General features: G+C 38.8%; 1 protein-coding gene across 1 annotated transcript in view; it reads right to left on the bottom strand.

Annotated features, from left to right (window-relative positions):
• Positions 1-14,361, bottom strand: part of LOC131690057 (IQ motif and SEC7 domain-containing protein 1) — a 273,302-nt gene extending 258,941 nt beyond the window's left edge. Inside the window, exon 1 of the mRNA XM_058975524.1 lies at positions 13,809-14,361. The gene's annotated coding sequence lies outside the window, so the exon portion shown is untranslated. The remainder of the gene's footprint in view (positions 1-13,808) is intronic.
• Positions 14,362-14,648: the final 287 nt, after the last annotated feature.

Here is a 14,648-nt window from a genome sequence, read left to right as displayed (position 1 = left end):
CGAATGACCCTCAATGTGCGGCAGACATTTTTTTTCAAAGGATACGCTGCATTGCATTATAAAACTGTTCAGAAGATACTGAACCTCCAATGTTACGGCTTCGAAATCCGTAAAAAACTGCTTGTCCGTAAAAAAATTATTTCAAAATATTCTTAAAAATTTGTCTCAGTATTGTTGACATTAATAGTGCATAACTTGACCCTATATATCATCAAAACATCGAATTGTAAGTACCTCTTAATGGTATTTCATTTTATTTATAAACTGTTCAGACATACATTTACAGTGTATTGCATATAATAAACTTGTCTTCGATTTACGCAATGTGCAACGAATATCTCGAATAAGGTTTTGGACAAATATAATGTTGATTTTTTTAATCTTCGCTTGATTCGAGAAATCAATCGTTACTCGTGTAGAGTCTCCAATCCGAAAATTCTCGATTGGACGTGCTTGTAGCACGTTTGGAGAAATGTCCTTTTTCGGCACAAATGGTCTTCTTAGTCTATTGAATCAAGCCGCCATTTTATTGCGTAAAGACAAGCTGTCAATAACCGGTCAAAACATGGCTTCTTCACGTGATATTCTTCGATGAATTTATTCAATTATGGGCAAGCATTTACTGATATAAACATCTGCACCTCAGTGTACTAACCATCACTGCGGCTAAACTTACGTAAAATGTAAATTACGATTAATTATTTGAAATGATGAAGTTTCCATTCGCAAAGTGTTTACGGTGACGTGTCCGGCAGCAAATCGATATTTTTTCAAGTTGTATCGCCGTATATTTTGGTTTATGATAAATTGCGTTTCTTCAAAATAAAGGGAAAAGTTAAGCTTGAACGACCAAATTTTTGAGTCAATTCGCGTGTTGATTGTACAATCCTGTTTGTGGCACATGGAAGCACATTTTCTGTATTCTGGCACTTGCTTTTGGTGGGTGACCGCATTTCTTTTCATTTTTCGGTTTTTTACCATCACGGGAATCCTTCAAAATATTGAAAATAGTTGCAAGCAAATATTTCTTTTGTACTGAAGCGCGAAAACAGTATGGCAGTAGATTTTCTTAAATCTAAGTTGTATGACATTTAGTTTTTAAACAACTGCGCAATTTTTGGTAATTAATTTAACAAATTAATTAGTGGCTTACAAAATCAATAAAATAAAGTATATTTTTGGACCTTGCACTAATTAGCTCAAAACCAATCATTTGATAAGTAACAAAAAATGCATTCCTGAGTTTTCAAATCTAAGGATAATGTCAAAAAAGGGGCAATTTAAAAATTGATATTTTCCCGAGGTAAATTATATAATAACATTAAACAAAAAAATGTGTCTTTTGGATCGCTACGAATCCTTAGTCCTACTGATTGAAGTGATTTATATGTTGCATAACTTGGTAGGAAACAATTCCAACTACCACGTTTTAAATTTTGAAGTGTACTCGACTGGCATTCCCCTTTGTGGTGCACATTTCAATACTAGTTTACACTGGGATTTTTGCAACACATTTTCGTGATTACTTAGTGATTTGAACCAAATTGTAAATTGTAAAACAAACCTCAACTAATGAACAGAGAAACAATCAGCTGCATCCACTATAGATCTAATGAATCGATATTGTTTCTGTATTCGCCAAAGAAATATCACTTGTCAACATTCCAATTAACTATCCGTCACCACCACCAACTGGCGACACGTTTGCAAAACCCCGAAACAATGTAACCGCTCAGCAGTTATCGAAACTCAATCATTTCGTCACGAAACGCAATCCAAAATCTGGCACACGACCAAATCCGCATTATTGTTTCCACACAATTACCACATGCACGCATGCATGCATGCGCGTATGTGTGTCTATTCGTCGTCTGATTCAAAACAAACAATAGTGCGGCACACGGCTCCAGTCGATTTCGCGCGCGCAAGTCGTTAAAATATTCCTTTTTTCCCTTCAGGGCGCCTGTCACAACCGCCTAACAATAGCTTCAACAATAATAATAACAAGAATAATAGGTGCAATTAAAAGTTACCAGCTCATGTGGCCGGCAGCGGTGACGAAATGGATTAGCGTTTTTTCCTTGAACAACAACAACAACAACACATGGAAAACGTTAAAATAAAGATGTCGCAACGAAACATAATCCAGTTGCGACGACGACAACGGCGACGACGATCGAAGGCAACCCTAATTAATGGCGGCACCAGAAATGACTTTCAAAACATGTGTGTACAATAACAGTAGTAATAATAATAGTAATAAAATACACATTCAGTGGTTGAATGCCGAGTGTGTGTGTGAGCATTGATCAAAGCTGGCGGCGATTTCGTCGCATAGGCAAAAAAAAATTAATCCAATTTTGATTCACGCTTTTTTTTTCTTTCTTCATTTCGTTTGATTTTCACCTTCACTGAATTCCATTTTCGGTGGAATTTTGATTTTCCTAGCCGGTTTCTTCTTTCCCCTCACTAAGCCGGGGTCCGGGTCTAACATAATGCAGTTTGTTTCTCCCAGGCGCCGAACGAAAGCGAACCTTTCAACCAATTATTTACATAAATCGATTATTCACTTTTATGCACACCAGCAGGAGTTAGCAATTAGTTTCACTCACGTTGGTAAGAAAAAAATTACACAATACTCGGAACGCTGGAACCGGTTTTTTTGTTCTGATTCGATGTTTCGGATGTTCGGTCGGTTCCTGTCGATCTATTACTCACTCATCACTGCAGCGTCATCACGTTTGTTGTTTTAGTTCTGATCTAACGCGGGTGACGTCAGTGCAAACAACCCACCCGCGTCGGGTCGCGTTGAGAGCAAACTACATACTACACTTGTCATCGAGAGCGCCATTTTGCGTGTCACTTAACCGCGCGATCGATTCACTGCGCGGGTAATTGGTTGTACTGATTTGTTGTTTTTTTTGCTGCGCTTATTAAGTATGCTGTAAGTTCTTCAATGACCACCATACTGGAATTTGTTACCGATGGGAGAATTTCATTTATAGACATAAGTGGTTTGAGCAATTTCAGGGGTAATTTCGGAGGGTGATAAATGGGTGCTTGTTGAAAATAGGGTTCGAGCATGGTGCCCTAATTGGTTGGGTTTGTCCGCTGGTGTCTGAGTGCGATATGGAATTGAAGCCATTACATGCAATTGGGTGGCAATTATAAAGGTAATCATCGGACGTTGCATTCCACGCAATGCTGATTCGTTAAGTTGGTGTTGCGATGTGTTTATTCCAATTATATGTTTCGTAATACAAAACGTCATTACTGAGTAATCGAATAGGACAATAGATGATAATCTTAGAAAAAGCGAAGAAGGACAAAATGAGTAGGTGCATTGAGCCAAATTTGCTAAATAACATAATGTAGAGAGCACCTAAACGTTGGTTTTCAAAATGGCACCAATCATCAAGTTCAGTCTTTTGTCTCCTTTCCAATGACAACCACATTGATGATTTTCACTGTTTTGTGGTAACCAGAAGTTGACATCCTAATCTCCAAAATGGTGCCAATCACCAAGTTCCGTCTTCTGCTGACCACCCGCTTTACAATGGTATCATTGTTGATAATGGTTTTCACTGTTTTGTGGAAACCTGAAACCTTCACACTTAAATATATTTACCTCTCGCAAGATGCACATAAAAGGAGCGTAACAATTCACCTGAATTTTTATTCCAGAACATGCAAAAATGCGCTTTGTTCACAATTCTCCATTCAACCGAGTTTTACATCAAAAGAGACACAATATTTTATTTCGCTTGTCAAAACAAGTAAAATTCCATCCTTAGACAGCAAAATTCGTCGCAATGTTGCTTTGGTTTTGGTTTTCAAAATGACGTAAAATGTGTGATTGAAAGTATTTCCGATTTAATAAAAAATATTAAACTATAAAGCTAGATTCATAGAAAAGTATATACATTCTCGTAGGTCCTCCCGCAGCAGTTTTTCGGTGATCAAAATTGGTCCAATTCAAATCTATTGTGAAGGATCAATGGAAAACAGTCAATTCAAAAACAGTTGACTTAAATTTATGAGATGTTTCTTCAAAGTTCATCCATCACCTCACTGAGATACCGAATGTATCCCCACGGGAATTCAGAATTATTCCAGAACCGGTCAACGGATTCCAACGCTATCTGTTACACAGAAACTAGACAAAATCCCAGGTCTTTTAAAGTTTAAAAACCATTCAAATCGATCAAAAATTAACGGAATGAGAGTAACATTAAAACCAAAATTTTCAGAAATTTTTTGACCTGGTACTGTTAAGGGTAACGCTTCCCTATCACAGTCTTCAAATATGATGCACATGCCCGTGTGAAAACTCTTTCAATATTTCTTCAACAGCTTTGGGTGACGTTGAGGCGATTTGGTCTGACGCTATCGGTTTTAGTTTTTGGAGCACAACAACTTTTGGCAGTGTTTTGTTGTGTATACTTTACAGACCAATTGGAGAAGGTCTCATCAAGACTGATCATTGCGTTTAGGAGTGTACATCATGCAACATTAGGGACAGGGAGGGGTAATTTATCATCCGTTATTATCAAGAGGGCTACTTCAAAGTTATCGAGTTTACTCAAAATTACCAATGTTATTAATTCGCACAAAAAAACTCCAAACGTGGATAGATTGAAGCGAATGTTTCAGAAAAGTTGCACCAAGGAGAAAATGTTTAGAAGAAAGTTGTAAAGAGATATGATACCCAGTTCTACAGTTTCCATGCGTGGTCTAGCCTAAAGACACGGTTAGTTACTCCACCACGCGATAAATCCTTTTGAGAGAAAGCTTTCGATTTTATCATACATGTAAATACCAAAATTTATTCAATAAGCTACATCTAGTAGCCACATAAATAGTGAGGATTCTGCAAAAAGTTTATACATAATATGTTGACAAAAAGTTTTAGCAAATAGTCGGTAAGATGTTCTTAGGGTGAAATATAGCATAGTGCTTTCGCATAGGCCTGCTAAGCCAAGACAAGTTTCGGCTTCACTTGTGTCTCATCGGCATAAACAGAACTTCTGCTCGAACGGGACATCACGTTTGATCAGTCGTTTGATTGAAACACATAGTGTGTTTTAGTTTTAAGGGATTTGCGTCAAGCCGGCGCTAATCTATTCCGACAATGTGTTAGTGTCGGTTTCTGATGAGGCGAAGCCGAAACGCAACATAGTATGAAGATGTTCTTGGCTGGTACAAATTTATCAATGCTGATAAATTCACAAAATAAAAATTTATGGTATGGCAAGGTATATGTAGCTAGGGACTTAAAACTAAGGTTTTCGTCACATTTGGCATCGATAATCCACGTTCAAGAATGTTAATAAAAGCGAATTTTACTGGTCCTGCGGTAGAGTAATACCTATATTATGTTGTTATGGCCGAACTGTCTGCGCTTGTGGCGATGATAACCGTCGCCATCGAGCACATTGTCTGGGCGTGCACCGAGCACAGTTCCGCCAGGTCTCGGCTAATGGATACCCTGCGGGCCCGAGGAAGACCAACCAACGTCCCGGTTCGAGATGTGCTGGCAAGCCGCGATGTCCTCTATATGTCCCTTATATACACCTTTGTGAAAACCATCAATATAGAAGTCTAACTGCCCCTTCTTATTTTCCTTATCATTCTCAGAACCCTCTTCCACCTGTATCAAAGCATCTGTATCGAATGAGCCAACAAACACGGGACCTACGGCACGAAAATAACACGCTTAACTCGAAATGTAGCCGATCCACATCTGAGCCGTACTACGAAATCGTCTGGACAAACCCCCTGCCATCTTGAGGAGGACCACCCGGCGTCCCAGTACATGATTCCCCTGATGAAGGCCACCCGAGTTTGTAATCCATCCGATCCGAATCTCACGATGCCTGAAACTGAAATAATTTTCTCTCCCTGCCATCTTTGTCTACCCTCCCTCCCTTGACTCTTATACCCAGAAGTAACACCCCTACCACCCCCCCCCAAATATCATCACGAAGCATTTAGCTCTTCTTGTCTCTTCTAGTTTTAACTATTATATTATATAATCTCGTTGAAAATTCCCAACTCTACTACCCACAAAAATAACTATAACTACGAATCTTTACAAAATTCAATCATGCCCTCTAGTTATTCCTACTTTTAAGATAGACGTAAAAAATTGTCCTCCTTAGTTAAACATTATTTGCTCCAATAATCTCACTGATAAAAATGTCAAACCATATTGCCACAAAAACTAAATGACCCCCCTAATCTTACGAAAATAATATTATCCCCTTGTGTAGATATATAAGATAGCTATAAAATCGCATTAGTTTCATTTAAAAAAAAACAATATGTAATCCCCTAGTTTTAAGCAATTTAAAATGTAAAACAAAACAAAATTGGCACCTTTAAGCTAACGCAACGTGCCTTATCAAATAACCGATTTGAATAAAATTTTTTTTTTATGATTTCGTGAACTATTTTACGAGCACAAATAGTAACTCGTGACTATTACACTAGGTATCATGAATCAGTTTACGAATACATGAATCATGATTTTGTGAACTATTGCACGAGCACGATGAATCATGACTAATATATTAGGAATTATGAACCAATTCACGAATACATGAATAATCGTTGATGATTTTGTGAACTATTGGATGGCGACTAATATATTAAGAAACATGAATAAGTTCACGAGGGTTGAACGGTTTCATGAATAAAATTCCGAGTTTCGTAAAGAAGTTTACGAGAAAATATCCAGAATGTTTTGATTTTGTGAACTAAAGTTCCTAAATCGATGAATAACATCATGAGTCGATCTTTGTCTTCATAAAGTTGTGAGCTTACGTACAAAAAATTGATTTAGTAATGGCATAGCAAAAACCATGACTGAAGCTCACAAAACAAAAAAAATATATTCAACTAATAAAAGCATTACGCGGGCGTTACTGAAGGAAAATTGAACGTAATTGTAGAACACACGATTTTTGATCAGGCCTCTGTTTTCGTAACGTAAAAACGTGATTGTTGCAGAATTCATGGCACTTTATGCACGATCTTAGGGACAATTCTTTTTCCGTGTAGCTCAAACTTTCACAACCTTCAAGTTTCTATTTTAACATTTTGATATACAGGGTGCGCCATCTGGATGTATCCTATTTCAACATTGAACTCCGCCATTTTCCAGCCGATTTTGATAGCTAAACACAATTCTGAAACGTATTTTAGTGCCGTTTTAGCTATGAATGGATTCACACCAAAAGAACGCGCTGAAATCGTAGCATTTTACATTGAAAACGATTCAATAGTGAAAACTGTGCGTGCTTATTAACAAGACAAACCGTAATTTGGTGAATAATTTCTTTGAGTACGGGTCTGCAGCAACTCCCTAGATTCCTATTCGACAGCACCCGCAACGTTCCAATGAAGTTGTAGTGGTAAAAAAAGTGTTTCCGATAATCCGAATGCGTCGTATCGCCGCCGATCTCAGGAGTTAAACCATCGAGGGCGCACTGTATTGTTGGATTTTGGCGCACTTTGTCTGTGGGCGTAGCGTAGTTGGTAAATCGATTGCCTTGTACGCAACGCACCTGGGTTCGAGTCCCGACCCCGCACATAGGGTTAGAAATTTTTCATAAGAGATTTTTCTAACCCGAAGAGGCGAATGACCTTAAGGTTAAAACCTCTATAATCGAAATAAAAAAAGGACTGAAAAACTTCTATTTTCAACAAGACGGGACACCTTACCACACCGCAGCCGCTACAATCAAGTTCTTGCAGAGCAAATTCCCAGGACGCGTTGTCTCAAAAAAGTCGTTTTTCTCCGGATCTAACGGTACCAGACTTTTTTCTGTGGGGTTACTTGAAAAGTAAAGTTTATCCTAGCAAACCTAATAAGCGAACTCAAAGCTAATATACGAGCTGAAATTGTTGCGATTAAGCCCGAAATGCTGTCCAATGTCATGCAAAATGTCCGCAAAAGAGCTGCTTTTTGTGTATCAAATTGGGGGTGGCCATTTAATCGACGTTGTACTCTAAACCTGGTTTATAACAAATGGCAAAAAATATCATAAAAAAAACTTGTTCACTTGTGAAAATCGGCCGAAAAATTACGGAGTCAGTTGCTTAGATGTTCACATATGTCGTGTGAACTGTTTGGAATTTTTTGTGTCCAAATTTGGGTACTAGTTTAGATACATCGATAGTGCTAGTTACTGACGAGATGAATTCGAAACACAAAAAAATCAACACTTAATGACGGAGTTGTTCATTATTGAATAAGGATACATCCAGCTAGCGCACCCTGTATCATAATATACGGCTTAATGGCTCTTTAAGACTTTCTTATATGTAGATCTAAAGCAGATATTAGGCTACGTTGTAATGCTTTTTGGTATCTTGGGCACAGCGGATAGCTTGATTAGCCACAAACGACTCCTCCTGTATCTTACGGCGAAGTTATATACATTTTATTCATAAGATTTCAAAACAGATTGACCGTTCAAGGCTATCTTGAAAAGGTTACCGCAAGGTTAAAGTTTGGACGAAATATCTCCTTTACAAGTTATTCTTGTGAAGAGAAAAGCTAACGACCCCAAAGCACCACAACGCTCTGGAATAATCCAAGAGCTTTGTTTAATTCATTTTAACTGTAATGAGATTAATAATTTGAAAGTGTTAGAAAAAGTACGTTTTATATTCCACGTACGAGTGCAGTGGGAACATTCTAGACGACATGGGGGAAGAATCCAAAATCTGATTCAACGTCGTAGATATCAGAGCTTTGAGCACGGCACAAAATTTTATTAAGATTCCAAAATGTATGCTTTGTGATGATAATTCGTAAACAGGGCGCTTGTCTGGTGAAAGAAACCACAGAAAGTTTCAAATACGCTAATTGTAGTGAAAACCATAAACGGAATATCTGGGCATGTCCTATTCGAGTAAAAATCATAAATTCTCGTTCAAACCAACAAAAGCAATAAATAAAAATTTTACCTACTTCTTCAGATACACTTCGAGAATATAAGTTCAAACATGTTAATCCTTTCAAAATAGAAATACAACTTTTGTATCTATACAAGGATCTTCTATCTCCGTCACACCATCCTATAATGGTGCGGCATCTTTTGCTTCAGTGGCAGGTAACACAGCTAAAAAAACGATGACTACCACGCCTCCAATTTCGTTTTCACACAACGCATCCTTTGCTCCAACTGATCTAGGTAGCATTACAGAAGAAAAATTGAATTTCTTGCCGCAATCAATGTTTCAATTGATTTCTGCAATGCTAAATTCCACCTCCAAGTTTGACGCTTTGCAATGTGGGTGGGAATATCGAAGTTGAAATCGATCTTGGTAGCATTTTTATTGCTGCAACGTATTTGCCTTCTCAATGTTCTGGCGAGCAAACTAATTGCTTGAAAGGAGACTTACAAAAACTTACTTAGAAATTGGTCGACCTTTTTTAGAACCGATGATTTTCGGCTAAACACCGATCCTGGAATAATGCTCAACGCAATCGTACTACTTTTAAATGATCTGCTTATTCAGTTTTCTTCACAAATGAACGTCTGTAGGGAATTCATCAACAATTGATTTAGTTATGACAGATCAGAATCACATTTATAGCTAATTGATTACACGCTGACTTTGATTCTGATCACCTTCCAGTAACTTTTTACTTTTTTAAGAAGCTGTTTCCAATCCCATTAGTTCAGTGTTTAATTATCACAAAGCGAATTGGGAAAGGTACAAAACTTGTATTGAGAATATTTATAATCATTATCATGACTTTCAAAATAAAGCTGACAATGATACGGTACTACAAAATTTAAGTGATTCTATAGCTGATGCTAGAAATGTATCAGTACCAAAAACACATGAAATTTATTACTCCTATTGCTCTTGCAGACATCTAAAAAGCTTTCGAGGTGTTTGGCACAAAGCATTAATTGCCAAAATGTGAAATAGCAATTTTCTAATCTGCATAATGAAGATAATTAAAAATTATCTTACTCGTCGTATCTTACAAGTATCTTATCAGAATTGTTAATCTATCTACCCATCAAAGCAGGCGTCCCTCATGGGCCGCTCCAATCCTATACAATATTTTTACTTCTGATCCTGCAAATCTACATAAAAAGTCACTTTTCTGTGATGATACTAGCATCTCTAGCTCAGATAGAAGCTGCAACTGTAACGAAGCTTGAATGCTAATGCTACAAAAGCACAATTGATTGTGACATTTTGGTGGTAACCAACTGAGAAAACAGATCAAAATGGTGAGTGAAACGAAAGTATTCATGTGAAAAAATCCCCCACATACAGGATTCGAACCCGCAACCTTCGAGACTCCGACCAAATGCACTAACCCTTATGCTATCCCTGGGATATGATGACGTCCCAGAAATAACTTATAATTATCGCACTTGTGACAGTGATCGTAACCTGCCTGCAAAGCGGGATCACACACAACCGCAGCTGCCACCCAACAACACATTTGATCTATTTAATGTGCCCGCTAGATACCCGGCCCGGGTTTTTTATTATCAACTGGTGGCCAATTTTTTTTACCTCATTACCCCTCGTATGAAAAAGGTATATTGAATCTAGTATACACATGATCAAAACTGATTTTATAGACATAAAACAAAACCCGGCACGCAACCGGGGATACTTCCCTACTGTAAAAAGGAACCGAATTTATCGAAGACCATTATAATAGTGCTAAAATGCAACTACATGTATTGAAAAATATGCGGGAATTCAAACAAAACAAAAATAAGTGGTAAGCCCCGGACTTCTCAGTCTATCTAGTAAGATATGCATCACTAGGTCTATTCGCGAGTATGCATGCACTAGGCGTTTCACGTGTTTGTTGAAAGCAACGAATACAAGGGTAGGTAACCATTCTATATAGCTATGAAAGCTTTTTCTTCTTGTGGAAGGTGGAATATAGGTACATAGTGGCCGAAGATAATGAATTCATGTTACATCCCATCACTTTGGACCCGCGCCCTTCTACTAAACCTGTGGCTTAAATCACTGTCTAGTAGCGCAGTAGATACAGAACACTAGATTAGGATTGTCGCTGGCATCAGTGGTTGGAACATCATTGTTTTGATTCCGGGATATACCTGTCAAATGGGCCAAATAAAAAAAAGCAAAAAAATAATCCTCTATCGTTGTTTCATAGCGACCAATCATTTTTGTTTCTTTTCGCCATCAAAGCAATGGCCATTCTCGGTTGGTGTATTTTCACTAATTAGAATGTACAAATTGTCTAAATCTGTACTGAATTTTAATGAATTTTCATTTCCTTGTGCGGTATATACAAACTCTTCCATCTCATAACAATAACAGTCGAAAATGTACACCGAGAAAATTGAATATATTGATTTCACACATATTTTTTTGCAACTTGTAGTAGCAAATAAAAATTACCTGTCACGCATAGATATCATGTGAAAACTAATGAAATTATAATAGTATGCCACATAGAAATTTGTTTCATAGCAGATATCACGTAATTTTTCTGTTTGCCTCTCATTTATTCTGCTGTATATTTTATGCATTGGACGTTTTCGATCATGAATTTATAAAAATCACAGAAAAATAAACGAGACTGAATTGAAGAAAGGCAAACTCTGCCTTTTACTAATTCGAAGTTCAACTAAACGGTTTGTGGTTACAAGCAGGCCATATTTTTCTGCGTGTACCAAAAGTGCGGACCAAAGACTTTTACTAGAGAGACTTTCGATAACTTGACAGATATATACCGAAAGCAAAACAAACATGTTCCGAGGCGAAAACAATGGGAACACCAACGACAATCCTTATCTAGTGTTCTGTATCTACTAGTAGCGCTGATAGTGTCTCTAAACGTTACTGTTTACATTATCATAATTAAAAATCGCGTTGAAGTTGTAAAAATATATGATTTTACGTTTAGAAAGCTGAGTTTTATTGAAGCCTGTCATAAAAAATATCATTTAGTTATCCCCTTGTAAACTGGATAAACAGACTGAGGGCGTGCAAAAACATCTCACAACCCAGAACAACCGATCAGAAGATTAAGTTACGAAAGACCTAATCAATACTGCACCAACGACGCCCACAATTTCAGCTGGTAATCGAACCTGTCGCAATCAGCTGCTCGACTCGAGTTTCTGCGCTGGCGTAAAGCTCAATCATAACCAAGCAAGCATTTAACACCCAGTAAACACATGGTCCCAAGGTCGTTCAGTTGCCAGCATTGAGAGATTGTCGTTTAATTAGAACGCCCCGTCTCGTGTAGATTGAGCACAATTCGAAAGCGGTTTTTCATAGGTCCAAATTGTGTCGCGAAAAACGACTTATTTCAGCGAAGATATTTCCAATCCAAATGCACAACTCATCACCAGCTATTTATAATCCTGCCGTCTGCCTACTTTTTCGTACTTGCGTGCTGCCAGCAGCGTCAGTCATTGAATGAATCGCGGCGCTCTGTTTGGGCTCAGAAGTGGAACGCTGAAACGGAACTGGTTCTGCAGGATTTACACGTAGCAATCGCATCAGCGCCAAGCCAAACCAAGCGATCAGTTCGACACGACTTGAGGCCTACTAGACTGCCTGAGCTGGTGTAGCGGGGGTATGTACTCCTTAAAAGGCAGCAGTTCCTCCCCGATACAGGCTTATCAAGGTGAGCGTGACCACAGATTGGAGAGACACAACAACGAAAAACAAACGAACTTGCGACCGTCGTGCTGCTTGGTTGCGGTTGTTGTGGGTTTTGTGATTGTCGAACACATGCCCAGTGCCTAACGGATACTGCAGGGGCTAGAGGGGGGTAATTATCGTTAATCGATAATGGATGTTGTTTGGAGTAGCTAATGGGCCATACAATTTCGGTTGACTAAAGCATCAATTCTAAAATTGTACTTCAATCGACAGCGATAAAGTGGTGGATGGACCTGGTCCTGTAATCAGAAGCCGTTAATTTATCATCGACTACGTCGTAAAGTTAATGAACTTGAACCAAAATATTGTTTTTGATAATGAATTTATGAAACAACGACGCTTACGCAATGCACGCAAAGCTGACACAAGCGATACTTGTTTACTTCCGTAAAGCCTGTTCCACATCTGAACCATATTTCATTGCCAGAAGGTTCCAATTTTTATACTGTCAATAGCAGCCGCTGCCTAAAAGGCTAACCTGCTCGAAAAAGCTGCTATCTGCCTACATCGGGCACCTTCCGCATGTTTTGCGTATGCATCTGTCCAGACGCCATTCGCCACGCAGTACCGCAGCCGGTAATCATTTTATTTCATTACTTCTCCAGTTTGGTTTCAAACGTCCCCCTAGCCAGGCAAACCAGCACACACGACGAAACCAACCAGTTCAAGATGACACAGAAAACTACATTTCAACCAGGGGTACAGACAGAACAGACGGGGGCCGAGAAAGGGTCACACAGGCCCACGGGTAACCAAACCAGGGCGGGGTGGCAAAAAAGGCCAAACAAACAGCAGCAACAATCAACGAAAATAAAACAAACTACTAAAAAAAATCGGCACAACCCTTGCGAAAACCGACGATGACTGATCCGAGTACGGTTAAACCGACGAACACAACGGTACACCTTGATCATCATTTTTGTCACTGTTTCAGCCTGTCACTTGTGTATTCCCCTCAGCTGTTCTTTTTGCGTCGTTTAACTCATTTCCTTCGTCAGCTTTCGTCACCTCACTATTTACTTGCTTATTTTTTTTTTTCTTTGCCTATACGATATTCGCTTCCAGCTTTTTCTCACACACTCCTCAACTTGATTAATTCTTCAACATACTTTACTCTATCGGTTATCCACTTCGACGTTTCGTGTTTGTTTTTGCTCCAACGCTGGGCTGCTGTCGGGGGAGGATGTCTTGTATTCCGCCCTTACACCCTTCCGCTTGACGATTCTCTTCTTCGGTGTGTTACTTTAACCTACACAACTAATAAAAAAAACCCATTCGATTCTGATCCACTTCGCTTCGATTGATCGGTACTTCACACTTCAATTCAGCCAGGATGAAGAAGGCGTGCACTATACTTGATGGGTGGTGGTTCAATCAATCCTACACGTTCGTCATATCTTGATTTTCCTCAACTGATCCCTTGATTCCGGGAGCTTCGGTCTGCGATTCCGAATGAGTTCAAATTTACACTTTTCTACAGTCCAAAAAACATAAATTTTCACAAAAATTAGTAACAGTTGTTCCTAGGTTCCACCGTGGAGACCCACGCGGAACGGTGGCGGAGGTAGACACGCGCGCGTTAAAAACAAATAGTCGTTATTGTCCAATCCGTTTCGTCTAGTGGAACGATCCAAACGCGTTCGTGCTTCGAATTTAACTAATTCCATGCACTTTGTTGGGGTAAAATTCATGCTGCCGGCTGGCAGTTCGCACTCATCGTGCGGAGAATGAGAAAGAGCGCGCGCGTGGAAATGAACTCTCGCGGGCTGCGTGAGCTTCGGAAGCTTTTTCTCACGTTCTCTGCGTCTCTGCTTTGTTGTTGGAAGTTTAAGATCTCGTAATAATAATAGAGTTGATTCCATGACAGATTAAGCCGAATATATGGGATAAATACAATATGAACAAAACAATTATACTTTCCACATTAAAAAAGTACAGTAAAAATGCCA

This window comes from Topomyia yanbarensis, chromosome 3 (genome assembly GCF_030247195.1).
Source record: "Topomyia yanbarensis strain Yona2022 chromosome 3, ASM3024719v1, whole genome shotgun sequence".
Lineage (NCBI taxonomy): Eukaryota > Metazoa > Arthropoda > Insecta > Diptera > Culicidae > Topomyia > Topomyia yanbarensis.
Note: the sequence above shows the minus strand (reverse complement) of the source record. Positions and strands in the feature narration are given on the sequence as shown.